Source organism: Leucoraja erinacea, chromosome 36 (genome assembly GCF_028641065.1).
Source record: "Leucoraja erinacea ecotype New England chromosome 36, Leri_hhj_1, whole genome shotgun sequence".
NCBI lineage: Eukaryota > Metazoa > Chordata > Chondrichthyes > Rajiformes > Rajidae > Leucoraja > Leucoraja erinaceus.
The window spans coordinates 4140305-4156308 of NC_073412.1; the positions used below are offsets into that span (position 1 = coordinate 4140305).

At 44.8% G+C, this 16004-nt stretch overlaps 1 protein-coding gene across 1 annotated transcript in view; it reads left to right on the forward strand.

Moving 5' to 3' along the window:
- The first annotated feature begins 5465 nt into the window (after positions 1-5465).
- The window catches only part of csk (C-terminal Src kinase), an 86624-nt gene continuing 76085 nt past the window's right edge, over positions 5466-16004 (forward strand). The window contains exon 1 of the mRNA XM_055662503.1: positions 5466-5536. The gene's annotated coding sequence lies outside the window, so the exon portion shown is untranslated. The remainder of the gene's footprint in view (positions 5537-16004) is intronic.

Sequence of the window (16004 nt, forward strand, 5' to 3'; positions counted from 1 at the left end):
TGTGTGAAATGTTTTAAATTTCATGTGCGATGCTCCGGTATTCCCTGGGAAACGTCTTTTCATTTTGCACTGTACAACTGTTGCTTGCAAGATGACAATAAAGGTTGATTGATTGATTGATTGATTAACTCTACTGAACGTTTTTTCCTTCCATAATTTATTATGTAAAAGAATATGTGTGTTATGATTGTGTTTATAATTTGTTTGGTTGTTTTGTTGTGTGTCTTTTGCACAAAAGTCCGCGAACATTGCCACTTTCATTTCACTGCACATCTCGTATGTGTATGTGACAAATAAACTTGACTTGACGATTGAAAAAGAGGGGCTAGGAGCAAGGCCAAGTTAACATCCAGAGTCAAGGTCTGGAATGTGACGGTCAAAGCTGGGACAATGGGACTGTTTAGCACTGGGAACCTAAGTAGGTAATCAGCTATGATCAGGGTAGAATAGGGGGGCAGGTGTAAGTAAAGATCTTATAGCTTCGCTTCGCTATAAGATCTTTGGGTGTAAGGCTGGACTCAGGAATGAGAGAAGGTATACAACTGGAGTAAGGGTCAGCCCTGTATAAATAAGACTATCCTGTCTTATGAAGAAAGACTGGATAGACTTGGTTTATACTCTCTAGAATTTAGAAGATTGAGAGGAGATCTTATAGAAACTTACAAAATTCTTAAGGGGTTGGACAGGCTAGATGCAGGAAGATTGTTCCCGATGTTGGGGAAGTCCAGGACAAGGGGTCACAGCTTAAGGATAAGGGGGAAATCCTTTAAAACCGAGATGAGAAGAACTTTTTTTCACACAGAGAGTGGTGAATCTCTGGAACTCTCTGCCACAGAGGGTAGTTGAGGCCACAGTTCATTGGCTATATTTAAGAGGGAGTTAGATGTGGCCCTTGTGGCCAAGGGGATCAGGGGGTATGGAGAGAAGGCAGGGATGGGATACTGAGTTGGATGATCAGCCATGATCATATTGAATGGCGGTGCAGGCTCGAAGGGCCGAATGGCCTACTCCTGCACCTAATTTCTATGTTTCTATGTTTCTAATTCAAGTTTCCCGCGTTTACAAGGATAGGGACAATGATGTGGGCCGATCCGCCAATCAGCGGCGAGTGGACGCCGTGTGATTCTAGAAACCCTTCTCCCATTGGTGGGCAGGGGGGGTCTGCGCTGGTCGGTGATTGGTGCCTTCCTCCGCCATTGGGAGAAACGCGTCCTCCGATTGGCCGAGTCGTGATGGGGGGGGGGCGGGGAAGCGATGACGGAAGCGGGCCGATTGGCTGTGGGGGGGGGAGGGAGGGGGTGATTGGTGGAGGGGGATGTCAGTCAGCGGCGCGGGCGGGGGGCGGGGCTGGGTGGAGCCGGGCGCGGCGCTGATTGGACGAGGAGGCGGCGGCGGCGGTTGACGGTTGAGGGTTGACGGTTGACGGGCCCGCCCTCCGCGCGAGTGAGGAGACGGCGGCGGCGGCGCGAGGGAGGGAAGGTGAGGCCGGGCCCCGGCCCCGGGACATGGAGGCGGCGGCGCCTCCGCTGCTGCTCCTTCCACCACTCTCCTCTCCTCTCCTCCACTTCTCTTTCTCCCTCTTCCTGTCCCTCCTCACTTCCCCTCCCTTTCTCTTTCTCCCCCCCTATCCCTTTCTGTCTCTCCCCCCTCCTCCTCTCTTTCTCTCCTCTCCTCTCTCCACTCTCTCTCTCCCCTCTTCTCTCTCATTCTCTCTTTCTTCTCTCCCTCCCTCTTTCTCACTCCCCCTCTCTTTCTCTCTCCCCCTCCTCTCTCTTTCTCTCTCTCCCCCCCCTCTCTTTCTCTCTCTCTCCCCCCCCCCTCTCATTCTCTCTCCTTCTCTCTCCCCCCTCTCTTTCTCTCTCCCTCTCTCTCTCTCTCTCTCTCTCTCTCTCCTCTCTCTCTCTCTCTCTCTCTCTTTCTCTCTCTCTCTCTCTCTCTCTCTCTCTCTCTCTTTCTCCCTCTCTTTCTCTCTTCCTCCCCTCTCCCTCTCTCTCTTTCTCTCCCCCCCCCCTCTCTCTCTCTCTCTCTCCCCCCCTCTCTTTCTCTTCCCTCCCCCCCTCTCTCTCCTCTCTCCCTCTCTCTTTCTATCTCTCTCTCTTTCTCCCCTCCCTCTCTTTCTCTCCCTCTCCCCCTCTCTTTCTCTCTCCCCCCTCTCTCTTTCTCTCTCCTCTTCTCTCTCTCTGCCTCTCTCTCCCTCTCCCTCTCTCCTCCTCTCGCTCTCCCCCCTCTCTTTCTCTCTCCCCCCTCCTCCTCTCTTCTCTCCCCCCCTCTCTCACTTCTGTCCTCTCTCCCCTCTCTCCTCTCTCTCTCTCCCCCTCTCCTCTCTCTCCTTCCTCTCCCCCTCCTCCTCTCTTTCTCTCCCCCCTCCTCTCTCTTCTCTCCTCCCCCCTCTCTTTCTCTCTCTCCTCTCCCCCCTCTCTCTTTCTCTCCTCCCCCCTCTCTTTCTCTCTCCCCTTCACTCATGTAAAGACACAGAATGCAGGAGGAGTCTTTGCAGAGTTTTAGTTTTTGTATATATTTATTTTTTGAAATCAAGAAATCCCCTCCCTCTCTCTCCTCTCTCCCCCTCTCTTTCCCTCCCTCGCTCCCTCTCTCTCTCCCTCTCTCCCTCTTCCCTCTCCTCTTCCCCTTCTCTCTCTCTCCCCTCTCTCTCCCTCTCTCTCCTTCTCTCTCCCCTTCTCTCTCTCTCTCTCCCCCTCTCTTTCTCTCTCCCTCTCTTTCTCTCTCTCCCTCTCTTCCCCCCCCCTCTCTCTCTCTCTCCCTCTCTTTCTCTCTCCCTCTCTTTCTCTCTCCCTCTCTTTCTCTCTCCCTCTCTTTCTCTCTCCCTCTCTTTCTCTCTCCCTCTCTTTCTCTCTCCCTCTCTTTCTCTCTCCCTCTCTCTTTCTTTCTCTCTCTCTCTCCCCCTCTCTTTCTTCCCCTTCCCTCTCTCTCTCCCTCCCTCTCTCCTCTCTTCCCTCTCTCCTCCCTCTCTCACTCTTCTTCTCTCCCCCCTCTCCCTCTCTCCTCCCTCTCTTTCTCTCTCCCCCCTCTCTTTCTCTCGCCCCTCTCTTGCTCTCTGAATGGAAGGGTGTTTTGTTTAAAGTCGGGTGTGAACATGACTGAGTATTTCACTATTGAATGTACAGACACAGATTGCAGGATTAGATTTTGCATAGTTTTTGTTTTGTGTATACATTTTCAATTCTGAATGAAGTTTACGTTTGAAGTAAAAAGATTCCCCTTCGATCACAGTCTAGGTTGGACATTGTGGGGTAGAGAGAGAGTCCTGTGGGGCTATCCGTCAAACAAGGGAAATAATAGTATAGGAAGGAACTGCAGATGCTGGTTTACACTGGAGATAGACAAAATGTTGGAGTAACTCAGCGAGACAGACAGCATCTCTAGATAGAAGGAATTGGTGACAAAACGTGGGTGAGTCGAGGTCCTTCCTCAGATTGAGTGTCAGGGGAGAGGGGGACTAGAGATATGGCAGGGTAAGGTGTGAAAATGACAAATCGAAGCAGATGTGGGTCAAGGAAATGTAGAATGGATCATTGTTGGCTGAGGAGAAGGTGACAACGAGGCATACATATCATTTCAGGGAGCCACCAGTGGGGAGGGTGTTTTGTTTAAAGTTGGGAGTGAGCACAACTGAGTGTATGACACTATTGAATGTAAAGACACAAATGCAGGAGGAGTTTTCGCAGAGTTTTAGTTTTGTATATATTTATTTTTGAAATCAAGAAATCCCTCTACAGATGCTGCCTGACCTGCTGACTTCCTCCAGCTCTTTATTTTTTGCTCTAGATTCTGCCATCTGCAGTCTCTTGTGTATATTTTGTTAGTGGCTGCTGGGATGAACATTTGTGTAAGTGTTGGCTGGATTTAAGCAAAGAAGGTTGGAGATACTCAACGAATCGGGCAGCATGGAGAAGTCAGAAAGTTGTCAGCCTTGGGTGGTGACGAGGCGTTTGTGGTTCTAGTGCACAATGGAGCTGTACACCTTTGCAATCATGTGTAGGAAGGAACTACAGATGCTGGTTTAAACTGAAGAAGGGCCTCGTCCTGAAACGTCACCCATTCCTTCTCTCCAGAGATGCTGCCTGCCAGCTGAATTACTCCAAATTTGCAAGGATGTTGCCAGAACGCGAGGCCCTGAGCTCTGGGAGAAATTTGGCAAGCTAGCACTTTATTCCTTTGAGTACAGGAGGCTCTGGGGTGATCTTGTAGATGTAAAGAAAATCACGAGGTGAATTGATGGGATGAATGCACAGAGTCCTTAACCCATGGTAGGGGAATCAAAAGCCAGACGACATGGGTTTTAGGTAATGGGGGAAACATTTGATAGGAACCTTGACTTTTTCGCTCAGAAACGGTATTTGGAATGAGCTGTCAGAGGAAGAAGTTGAGACAGGTACAATAGCACATTTAAAAGACATTTGGAAAGGTGCTTGGATAGGAAAGGTTTAGGGGCGGCACAATGCGCAGAGGTAGAGTTGCTGCCCTACACTGCTGGAGGCCCGGGTTCAATCCTGATTACGGGTGCTGTTTGTAAGGTGTTTTAAGTTCTCTCTGTGACCGCTTGGGTTTTCTCCGGGTGCTCCAGTTTCATGCGACATTCCATGATCGTGCAAGTTTGTTTGGTTAATCGGCTTGGTTCAAACTGTAAATTGTCCCCAGTGCTCGTGTACGGGGTGATCGCTGGTCAGCGTGGGCTAAAGGGGCCTGTTTTCGCGCTGTATCTCTAACGTTTAAAGGGTTATGGGCCAAATGTGGGCAATTGGGACCAGCTTAATGGCTTAAATTAGTATTTTGTGTGTTTCAATGTTCATATCATTGTGGAATATGAAGCGCTGTTCCTGCATCCTGATCTGTCTCAATCACAGTAGACTGACGTTTGTTATAAACCCACTGTCTCCCACAGTTATCTGAACTACGCCTCCTGCACTGCCTGTTACAAAGACGCATTCCCTTACTCCCAATTGCTGCTCTGCTGTATTGGTAAAATATAATTGGTAGCTGTGCATCTTGGAGCAGTGTTCTATCAGAGATCTGTTCTAATTCTGTTCCTGCCCAGAAACTAGCCCTCCTGTGATTGATGAGGAATTTGGATTTGTGTAATTCATGTTTTATTCTAGTTATCAATGTTTGTCATTTTGTATTCTAATCTTTTTCACACGAAGGGTGGTGGGTGTATGGAACAAGCTGCCAGAGGAAGTAGTTGAGGCTGGGACTATCCCAACATTTAATAAACAGTTAGACAGGTACATGGATAGGACAGGTTTGAAGGGATATGGGCCAAACGTGGGCAGATGGGTCTAGTGTAGCTGGGACATGTTGGCCGGTGTGGGCAAGTTAGTCTGAAGGGCCTGTTTCCACACTGTATCACTCATATGGATCTTACCATCATGTTGGTGTTTATGGGAAGTTTGTGTGTAAATTGATGCATAGCCCGCTTTACAACAATGACTGTTCTGTACTTTCAGAGCTCTTCATTGGCGCTAAAGAACTTTGAGACATCCTGAAAGTGACATGAAAGGCACTATATAAATGCAAGGTTTGTTCTATTTCATTCTCCAGTTCTATCCTTTGTATATATTAGAAATGAAAGTTCTGAGTTGCATCTCCATCTGTTTCTATCTGTCCTTCTGCTTTCTCTTTCATGTGATAGGAGCTGAATTAGGCCATTTGGCCCATCAAGTCTACTCCGCCCTTCAATCATGGCTGATCTATCTCTTCCTCCTAACCCCATTCTCCTGCCTTCTCCACATAACCCATGACACCCGTACTAATCAAGAACCTATCTATCTCTGCCTTAAAAATATCTATTATATCTATAATTATATCAAAAATACTGCCCCCAGGACCCCAGACTTTATTCAATCAAGGAATTCAAACTGCTGCATGCAACATCTTTGCGGTGAAGGGTCTCGACACGAAACGTCACCCATTCCTTCCAATAATGGGCAGAGATGCTGTCTGTCCCACTGAGTTACTCCAGCATTTTGTGTCCATATTAATTGTCAGTTTTTTGCTGACTCTCCTTTCAGCTGAAGCTTCCTCTTTCATTATATCAGAACATCTCCTGACAACTTTAAAATCTCTGTTCTTTGCTAGATTGGCTGCCTAGATCGGAGACATTGGTAGAAATAACCTCTGTGATGGTGGTTGAACAGTCAATGAACAGCTACCAAGTTGTGCTGTCAATACCAATGTTAAAATGCATCAATTTATGGGGCTCACGATAACCAAACTTGAATTCTGTTAAATACGGCGACATAGTTGCTGCCTCTCAGTGCCAGAGACCTGAGTTCGATCCTGGCTACGGGTGCTGTCTATCCGGAGTTTGTATGTTCTCCCTGCCACCTGCGTGGGTTTTCTCCGAGATCTTCGGTTTCCTCCCACAAATTTCAACTGAAATTTAAAACTAGTATTTCAAATTTTGTAGCGTTTTTACTTTAGAATTGAATTATCCTTTAGTGCTCCGATTACGGAAAAATCAACTTTCTCGTTGAATGAATATGAATGAATGAATACATTTATCGGCCAAGTATGTACACATACAAAGAAATTGACTTGGTGCTCCGCTCGCAAGTAACAACACGACACACAGTAACAATTAAGAATGAAACATAAAACATTAAACATTAAGAATAAAACATTACAGTTTAAACATGTGAATTAAATAAAATACCAGAGCAAAAGGAGGCTACAGACCTTTGGTTATTGAGTAGAGCTACTGCTCGTGGGCAAAAAGGCTCTTTTGCGGCTTTGACAGAGGGAAGTGCTTCAAAGAGTTTGTGGCCAGGGTGAGAGGGGTCAGAGATCATCTTGCCTGCTCGCTTCCTGGCCTTTGCAGTGTACAGTTCGTCAATGCAGCCAACAGCCTTCTCAGCTGATCGGACGATTCGCTGCAGCCTCCGCATGTTGTCCTTGGTGGCTGAGCCAAACCAGACCGTGATGGAGAAGGTGAAGGCAGACTCTACGAGGGCAATGTAGAATTGGAACAGCATTGCCTGTACAGGGACAATAGTGGAGACTTTGAAGCAGACAGGGACAGTACAGGTTTGCAGGGACTGGTTGAAAATGTCTGTGTTTGGCACAGTGCTTGAGGGCAGAGGGGGAAACATTGCCGGTCCTGGAGATTCCCAACTTTTCTGTCTTCTGAATAGCCTCTCCATCTCCTCAATTTCTATTGTTCGTGATGGAGAAGTGGCCAGACTGATGTTGGGCAGCAAGGAGGGGGAGGGTAGTGGACGAGGGCTCAGCCTTTACAGACTGGAGTCAGCCTGTGAGTAGGTGTGAAGTGTTGGTTGGGGAAGGGGTACTAGGGTTAAGTTTCTGTTTATCGAACCTGCAGTAAAACCCGTTCAGGTCGTTGGTCAGCTGACGATTGTCCAAGGAGCGGGGGATTACTTGCAAGCCCTTCCAAACTGAAGAAGAGTAATTAGCTGAGAACTTGCTCCTCAACTTCTCAAGAGTACCTTTCCTTGGCAGCTCTGATTCCCCTTCTCAGCTTGTACTTGGCCTGCCTGTAGAAGTCTGCATCCCCGCTCCTGTAGGCCTCATCTTTAGACTGGCCGAGCTGTCTAAGTTCTGCTGCAAACCAGGGCTTGTAGTTGTTGAACCAGATCCGGGTCTGAGTGGGAATGCAACTGTCCTCACAAAAGTTGACATATGATGTCACAGTGTCTGTATACTCATCGAGGTTTGTGGTTGCTTCCCTGAACACATTCCAATCAGTGCAGTCAAAGCAGGATTGTAGGTTTTCAATGCCCTCGCTTGTCACCTTTTCGTTGTTCTGACCACAGACGTAGCAGATTTTAGTTTCTGCCTGTAGGTCGGAATAAGGTGATATGCGTTCTTGATTGAATTGTAACAGTAATCAAGTGTTCTCTCTCCTCTGGTGGGGCAGCTAACATGAAGTCTGTACTTTGAAAGATCACGGCTGAGGTTAGCCTTGTTGAAGTCCCCCAAAACAATGTCCATGGAGTCCGGGGTGTCACTCTCTGCCCTCATTACCTGGTCAGCGAGTTGCGTTTGCGCCTCACATACGCAGGCTTGGGGGGGGGGGTGTAAACCCCAGCGATTTCAATTTGTTGGTTTTGTTTTTAAAGTCAGAATTAACCCTTCCAGTGCACCAAAGCACGAGTGGATGAGATATAATTGAATCTAGTTTTTAATGTCCTAAAAATAAAAATTGAGAAATGTGGTCTGTTGCACAGATTGAGGTGAGATACAAAATGCTGGAGTAAGGAATGGGTGATGTATCAAACTGACCCTTCATCAGACTAGTGTTTAAGAAGGAACTGCAGATGCTGGAAAATCAAAGGTCGACAATTACCTTCTTCAGACTAGCGTCTGAAGATGGGTCTCGACCCGAAACATCACCCATTCCTTTTCTCCAGAGATGCTGCCTGTCCCGCTGAGTTGTCTATACTGGTGAATTGATATTTTCTTTCTTTTTTAATTAAGCAGAAACCATTGGAACATTGTTTAGCATTTTAGAGATCCAGCATGGAAACAGGCCCATCGGCCCACGTGTCTGAGACGACCAGCGATCACCCCGTACATTAGTGCTATCCTCCACGCTAGGGGCAATTTGCAAATTGCAGAATCCTACAGACCTGTTAACCTATTAACCTACAAGCGTGTATGTCTTTGAACCATGGGAGGAAACCGGAAAACCCAGTGAAGACCCATGTGGTCACAGGGCGAGCGTACAAACTCTGTACAGACAGCATCCAAAGTCAGGATTGACCCCGGGTCTCTGGTGCTGAAAGGCAGCAACTCTACCGCTGCGCCATTGTGTCACCCTTTTTCTTTTAGAATTAGTAATAAAGTAAGAACACAACCTCGTAAGCCAGAAGAGCAAATTAGGCAAGCCAGCCCAGTGAGTCTACTCCACCATTCAATCATGGCTGATTCATCTTTCCCTTTCAACCCCATTCTCCTGCCTTCTCCCCATAATCGATGACACTTACTAACCAGGATTCTGTCAATCCCCGCTTTAAAAGTACCCAATGATGGCCTCCACAAATGAATTCCACAGATTCACCACCCTCTGACTAAAGAAATTCCTCTTTATCTCCTTTCTAAAGGTACGTCCTTTTACACTAAATCAATTTGAACAACGCACTGAGAACATTTGACGTATCGTGTTAAATCTGTGAAACATGAAGGAGTTCATGTCAGGGAGCTTCCCTTCCTGCTTAAGCGCTGTGCAGCCTTTTTTATTTTGAGCTCAAATTTATAGGTTTTAAGAGAACTTTCAGCTTCCTGTCTTCTGTGCACTCAGGCGAAAGATATATCTGGAAATTTGCTCCAGTTTGAATTGCACAGTTTGTGTTAATCTTGAACATGCTTCTGCCTGAAAGACTGCCTATAATCGTTTGTGATCTCACACGTCTGCTCAACGTTTCTTGCCTGGAGGTCACACCTGATGTGTTCTTACATGACTGCAGACTTTGTGTGCAGAAATGCAGCAAGATTATATCAAACATCGAAACTGCATTTAATTCTCGGTGTAGGAAGGAACTGCAGATGCTGGTTTAAACTGAAGATAGACACGAAATGCTGGAGTAACTCAGCGGGAGAGGCAGCATTTCTGGTGAGAAGGAATGGGTGACATTCCGGGTCGAGACCCTTCAGTCTTCAGTCACTAAAGAAGAAGACTGAAAAAGGGTCTCGACCCGAAACGTCACCCGTTCCTTCTCCAGAGATGCTGCCTCCTCCACTGAGTTACTCCAGCTTTTTGTGTCTTTCTTTAATTCTCAGCAAATGCTTTGGGAGGCAACATTTTGTCTTCATTGCTCGCTTCTCTCTGCAAGTCTCCCTGTGTACTTTTTGTATGCCCCTCGGACCTTTATAAAATAGGATCTAGTATGTTCTATATTTTCGTCCAATGCAAATGCCTAGCTATTGATTTGAATGCAAGAAGCATCCAAGACCTTTGTGCTACCTCTCCTCTTGTTTCTGCTATTTCCATATAAAATGTCTTAATTTGAATGCTGGTGTTATGTTGACTCGGCAACCTCTGCAACACAGCCAGGTGAAATGTTTGTGCTTTGCTGCTAGATTCTGTGATGAATTTGTGTGATCTAAGAGCTGACTGGCAAATCAATGGGATTTGGAGGCATGGAAATGAGTGGGGAAGTGGCACTAAGGCCAAAATCAGATGAGCCTTGGTTTTACTGATCAATAGTGCATGTTGAATGGTCTAATCCTCTATGTTCTTAAAACAACATCTGAATTATGCATTATGGTCGGTTTCCTCCTAAGTCCCAAAGACGTGCGTGTTTGTATGTTTATTAGCCTCCAAGTTGCCTATAGTGTGTAGAGGGCGGGTGAGAAAATGGGATAACATCAAACTAGTGTGAATTGATGGTCAGATGGGCCTCGATGGGCCGAAGGAACTGCTTCAATGCTGTGTCTCTAAAACTACACAAGCTTCCATTTTCTGACCCATGGAAGCATTCCTGGTATAAAATGTATGCGGTTAACCCAGTCTGTTCAGACTATTCAGTGAAATACTCTGTGGTGTGTGGAAACGCTGTTTGGTAAGGTGGTGGAATTAAATTAATATTTGTCTGGATAAAACTCTCCTGTTGAATTTGGTCGTTTCCATGTTGTCTGAAGCCGATGTTATTCTCCTCAATTTAAGACTTTGATTAACTAATTGATGTTTCAATGACATCATCTTTGTACAGTGACAATTAGTTCAACTGTTCGGTGCTGAAAGTAATTGTTTCTGTTCCATTTTAATGCTACATGAGCTTAAAATGTACAGAGCTTTTCAATGTAAATATTCTATGGACACGTTTTGTGGATATTGCATTATATAAAACAGGATGGGGGCGCAGTAGTTCAGTGGTAGAGTTGCTGCCTTACAGCGCCAAAGACCCAGGTTTGATTCGATTACGGGTGCTATCTGTACTGAGTTTATACATTCTCCCTGTGGCTGCGTGGGTTTTCTCCGGGTGCCTTTTTCCTTCGCTCCATAGATGCTGCCTCACCCGCCGAGTTTCACCAGCATTTTTGTGTACCTTTGATTTTCCAGCATCTGCAGTTCCTTCTTAAACAAGTATCTTGGTGAGTGTTTGTTTTTGTATTAGATTTTATTTAATATTGGTTGATTATTCACTGAATTATGATTTCATGTTCCGCTGAGGTTGCAGTAAAATCAATAGAATAACCATTTAAATGGTTTGGTGAAATGAATGAATCGTTGAAACTGCTCCTGGTAGAAAGAGCATGAAATGCACGTGCGCCAATGTACTTTACTTAAACTATTTCAACATGCTCAAAATTGTACCATATTCTTTTTCATAAATGCTGGTTGGGTTAGTCTCATTCTTTACCCACCCTGCCTCTAGGTTGTGCGCAATCTGAATATGTTGAATGTTAAAGAGCGCAATTTTGTGTTTGGCCTATTCTCGGATATAACCCCAGACATCCAACAGATATGCTGACAAGCTGATTGAGCAGTGAACTTTAATAAAAAAAATATCCTGCCCAACTAAAGCAATAACTTTAATTCGTATTGCGATCATATTGATAATCTACCTTGAATTGATAAATTGTCATGGTAACACTCTCAAATAGTTTCATAGGTATTGATTTTAACTCTCCCTGGCAGAACTAACCAAGGCTGTTTGAAATAAGCTTTGGGCAATTGCCAAAATCATCTACTTGCACCTCAGTAACATTGCCTGACTTGCTCCTGCCTATCTCTACATATGATGAAAGCTTCTGTAATTTCTAGCTTTTTGCAGCAGTTTCATTGCTATCATTGCTTTGTGAAACTAGCAGTACCTTTGAGATTTGTGCTGCAGCATCAATTCTCAATGCTGCCTGTAATTCCGGGCACCTTTTGTGGTCTTCTTGCAGACAAGCCAAAGTGCTTAAACTTTCAAATTTTCTGAATGTCCTGAAAACCCCCAGCATATACCATGCAGCTGAGGAGATTCTGCATTGTGCATTGAATCACAACTAGCAAACTTTTGCTCACCCAAGCTGCAATTTGCTTAATTTTTAATTTAATTTGTCCTTGTGTTCCATTTTTTGCATACTTGAATAGTTGCGGTTAATTTAAGAAAAAGCTTACTGCTTATTTGACAATAACATATAAGCATTGGGTGCCTGAGATTCCTTTTGACCTGCACGCCATGTGTGCGTGAAGCCTAAATGATGTCGCGTGAATGACGCGCAAAGAACGCCCAAGTGGGACAGGCCCTTAAGGCAGCAACTCTACTGCAGCGCCACAGTGGCCGTGGTTGGTTTCATCATTTTAGAGATTACTCAGTTTAACAGTGCATGTTTGAAATTGTAATTGTTTTGCAGAAGCTTTGTGCATAGTTCAGTTATCAATTAATTGTTGATGAGAGAGTGAGCGTTGTGTAAAATCAGTTTTAGGAAACCAAACTCCCATTTGAGATTAAGGCAGATCACGGTTGTGCAAGGAATTCTACATTAACCTGAAAAGCAATGTAACAACTGCCAATTTGTAATACATTTCCTGCAGCTGCATGCCATGAGGTTATAATCAAAATTACAGATTACAATTTCTGACATAAATTGTAATAAATGACATAAATTGTAATCTTGATTATAACTTCATGGAATTTTCAGTTGCTTCCCTGCACACACGCATTTTCTACATGATTAAAACTGAACTCCACTGCATTTTCAGAGATTTAAAAATAGAAATTAATTTTGTGTTTGGACAACATGGTTAGCAGGCACTTTTTTTTAAACAAATCTTCACATGGAGTGTATGAGAGCTCTTCTGAGCAATGCCCAATTATTGCACATTAACCATCAGCTAAAATTTTAGATGATTCTTTGTACAGTTCTAGATTTTTTTTTTCTTTTATAGTGTACATGCGGGTGATTATCTGTAATGACTGTCTCCCATATGCGAAATGAAATAATAAAAATTGAACATCTTAATGAAACAAAATCAAATGCAGTTAATTTTCAAGTTTCCATAAATTTCCATAAATCTACATTCAAAATTATCCCTTTAATGAACAGATTTATTCAGGTTTTTACTTTTAACCTATTGAAGACCATTAGAATCATAGAATTGGAAAGCATGGAAATGGGCCATTTGGTCTAACTGGTCCACACTGACCCTAGACCAGAGGTGGGGATCCTTCGGCCTTCTAGGCCATTAAGTGCGGCTTTTGATTGAATCCAAATTTTGTAGAACAAATCCTTTTATTTTTATTGATATGTTTTTCGTCTTTTATTATTTTTATTTTAATCTTAAAATGAACGTATTTAAAATACTAAAGAGTAAAAGAAGATTCAACAAAATAATCCTCCCCGACTGACGGCCACAATTAACACATTAGTAAGTCATGAGGGCTATTTTAACAAAATAATGTGCATTTTGAAGTATATCTAATTGAAGTTTCTTGGATGCGGCCTTATTGGATTACAGCTAGCTCAATGCGGCATTCCACCGTGAAAAGGTTCCCCACCCCTGCCCTAGATACTCTTCCATATTAACCCGATTGCCCAACACTTGGTCTTTACCTGTGTATGCTGGAGCAGTTCAAGGATTCATCCAGATGCTTAAAAGCTGTCAATGACCAAACTTCGACCACTCTCTCAGGCTTTGCATTCCAAATGCTTGCCACTTTCTGGATGAAACCTATCTCTCATTGCCTTTCATATCACCTCCACTGAATCTCTTGCCACTTTCCCCACGTTCTCCTGTTTTATCTACGTCTGGGGGAAATTTTCCATGCAGTCTACCCATGTAATTTTATATACGTCAATCATGTCCCATCTTGGGTGCCTCTGCTCCTGAGAAAAAAAAGACCTGGTTTCTGTAATTGCTGCATCCCAAGCAACATCCTAGCAAATCTCTCTCCAGCATAGTTAATACGCACTAAATCTTCCTGACCAGAATTGTACACAGTACTCTAGATGTACGTTAATTTTCTTTTCAAGCGTCTCCTAGACTTTTGTCAGCCCTCTCCCATCACCAGTTCTCGATACCTGTCATAAGCTTCCTTTTTTTAAAACTATTTATCCAATCCTTGGCATCCAGTGTTCTCTATTCATGTTATCCCTGGCTTTTGTCCCAATGGGAACATGTTGGCATTGAACTCTTGAGATTTCTCCTCTGACTGCTTTCCACTGTGCAGATGTAGATGTACTTGCCAAAGCCTTATGTTAATGAAATTGGCTTTGGGCCAATTCAAAAATTAATTGCTGGTCTATCCCTATCTTTTTCTACGATGTGCAAAATGTTCCCTTACTGATTCCCCCTTCATCTGACTGGCTACATTCCCGAAGGTGAGATCCAATAACACTCCATCCCTTGTTGGTCTTTCCTATATATTATGTCAAAAAGGCTGCATGGATGCATCTCAAAAATCCTGCGGTAGAATGGGGTTAGGAGGGAGAGATAGATTAGAAATGATTGAATGGCGGAGTAGACTTGATGGCTGAATGGCCAAATTCTGCTCGTATCACATGACCTTATTACAACATTTGAGGACTTGCTTATGAAACAACTGCATAAACATGTGTCGTAGAACCTGGTCTCTTCTACCTATGTCATTGGTAGTTGCATGTTTCAAGATCACTGGGTCCTCACCCTTTCAGAATGTCCTGCAGTTGCTTTGAGATATCCTAGATGCTAGCGCCGGGAGACAACATAGCAATGTGGAGTCTCCTTTATGGTCACAGAAACCCGTAGCTTGCACCGTTATGGCAGAATTCCCTGGTTCTCCCAGTCTTATTTCTTCTCCACAGCGTGCACTGTGGTACCATGAACTAGACTGGGTTGTTGTTTGCCCCATGGGAGGCCAACTTGGTGTTAGCGGGTGGCACGGTGGCACAGCGTTAGAGTTGCTGCCTTAAGCGCCTGACCCACTTGGGCGACATTTACGCGACATCATTTATGCGTCACAACGCTGGTCTATCCCTATCTTTTTCTACGATCTGCAAAATGTTCCCCTACTGATTCCATCCTGACTATGGCTGCTGTCTGTACGGAGTTTGTACGTTCTCCCCGTGACCTGCGTGGGTTTTCTCCGAGATCTTCGGTTTCCTCCCACACTCCAGAGACGTGCAAGTTTGTAGGTTAATTGGATAGTGTGTGTGTGTGTGTGTGTCCCTAGTGTGTATAGGATAGTGTTAATGTGCGGGGATCGCTGGTCGGTGCGGACTCGGTGGGCCAAAGTGCCTGTTTCCGCGCTGTATCTCGAAACTAAACTAAGCAATTGCCCCACCTCCTCTTTCTCCCCACCCCCCCCCACCCCAAAAATAGGTCCACCACAGTATACTGTATTGAGATGAATGTCGCGCTACTTGACTCTCTAACTTGTCCTCGCTCGCCTTTCTTCTGCAGTAACTAGCTCACTAGGCGTAATATCTGCCACATCTCCTGCATCCTAGATGCTCCAAAGCATGCACAGTTCCAACTGCTGCAGGCCGCATGCCAGCAGCTGCAGCTGGACTCGTCCTGCAGGTGCAGTCATTGGGGACATTGGAATTATCCCCAATCTTGCACATCCTGTAGGAGGAGCATACATCACTGCCCGAGTGCCTCAACTGAAATGTAGCTTGGGTTATTCCTCTTGTGGATTCTCTGAGAATCTTCATCTCCAGGGTAACTTCATCTCTAGGGTAAAAGTGTGATCTATGCAAGCAACCATCTGTGTTGCATGGAGTACTTGCATGAGGATGAGAATTTTGCATTGATGCTGGACTTGCATCATGGTTTGAAGGAATAAACCTTTAAGCCACATTGGTCTTGTATTGCGATACCATAGAACTTTATTTATCCCAGGAGGGGAATTAATCTGCCAACAGTCATAAAACACAAGCTACATGAAAAATTAAATTAAAATGCTGAGTGGAAAGGATTGGGGATGTGCAAAGATTTGGGGGGAAGGGGAGGGGAGGGGGTCAATCTGCCCCACGACAGAAGGGGGAGGAGTTGCACAGTTTGATAGCCAAAGGGGAAAATGATCTCCTGTGGCGATCTGTGCTGCATCTTGGTG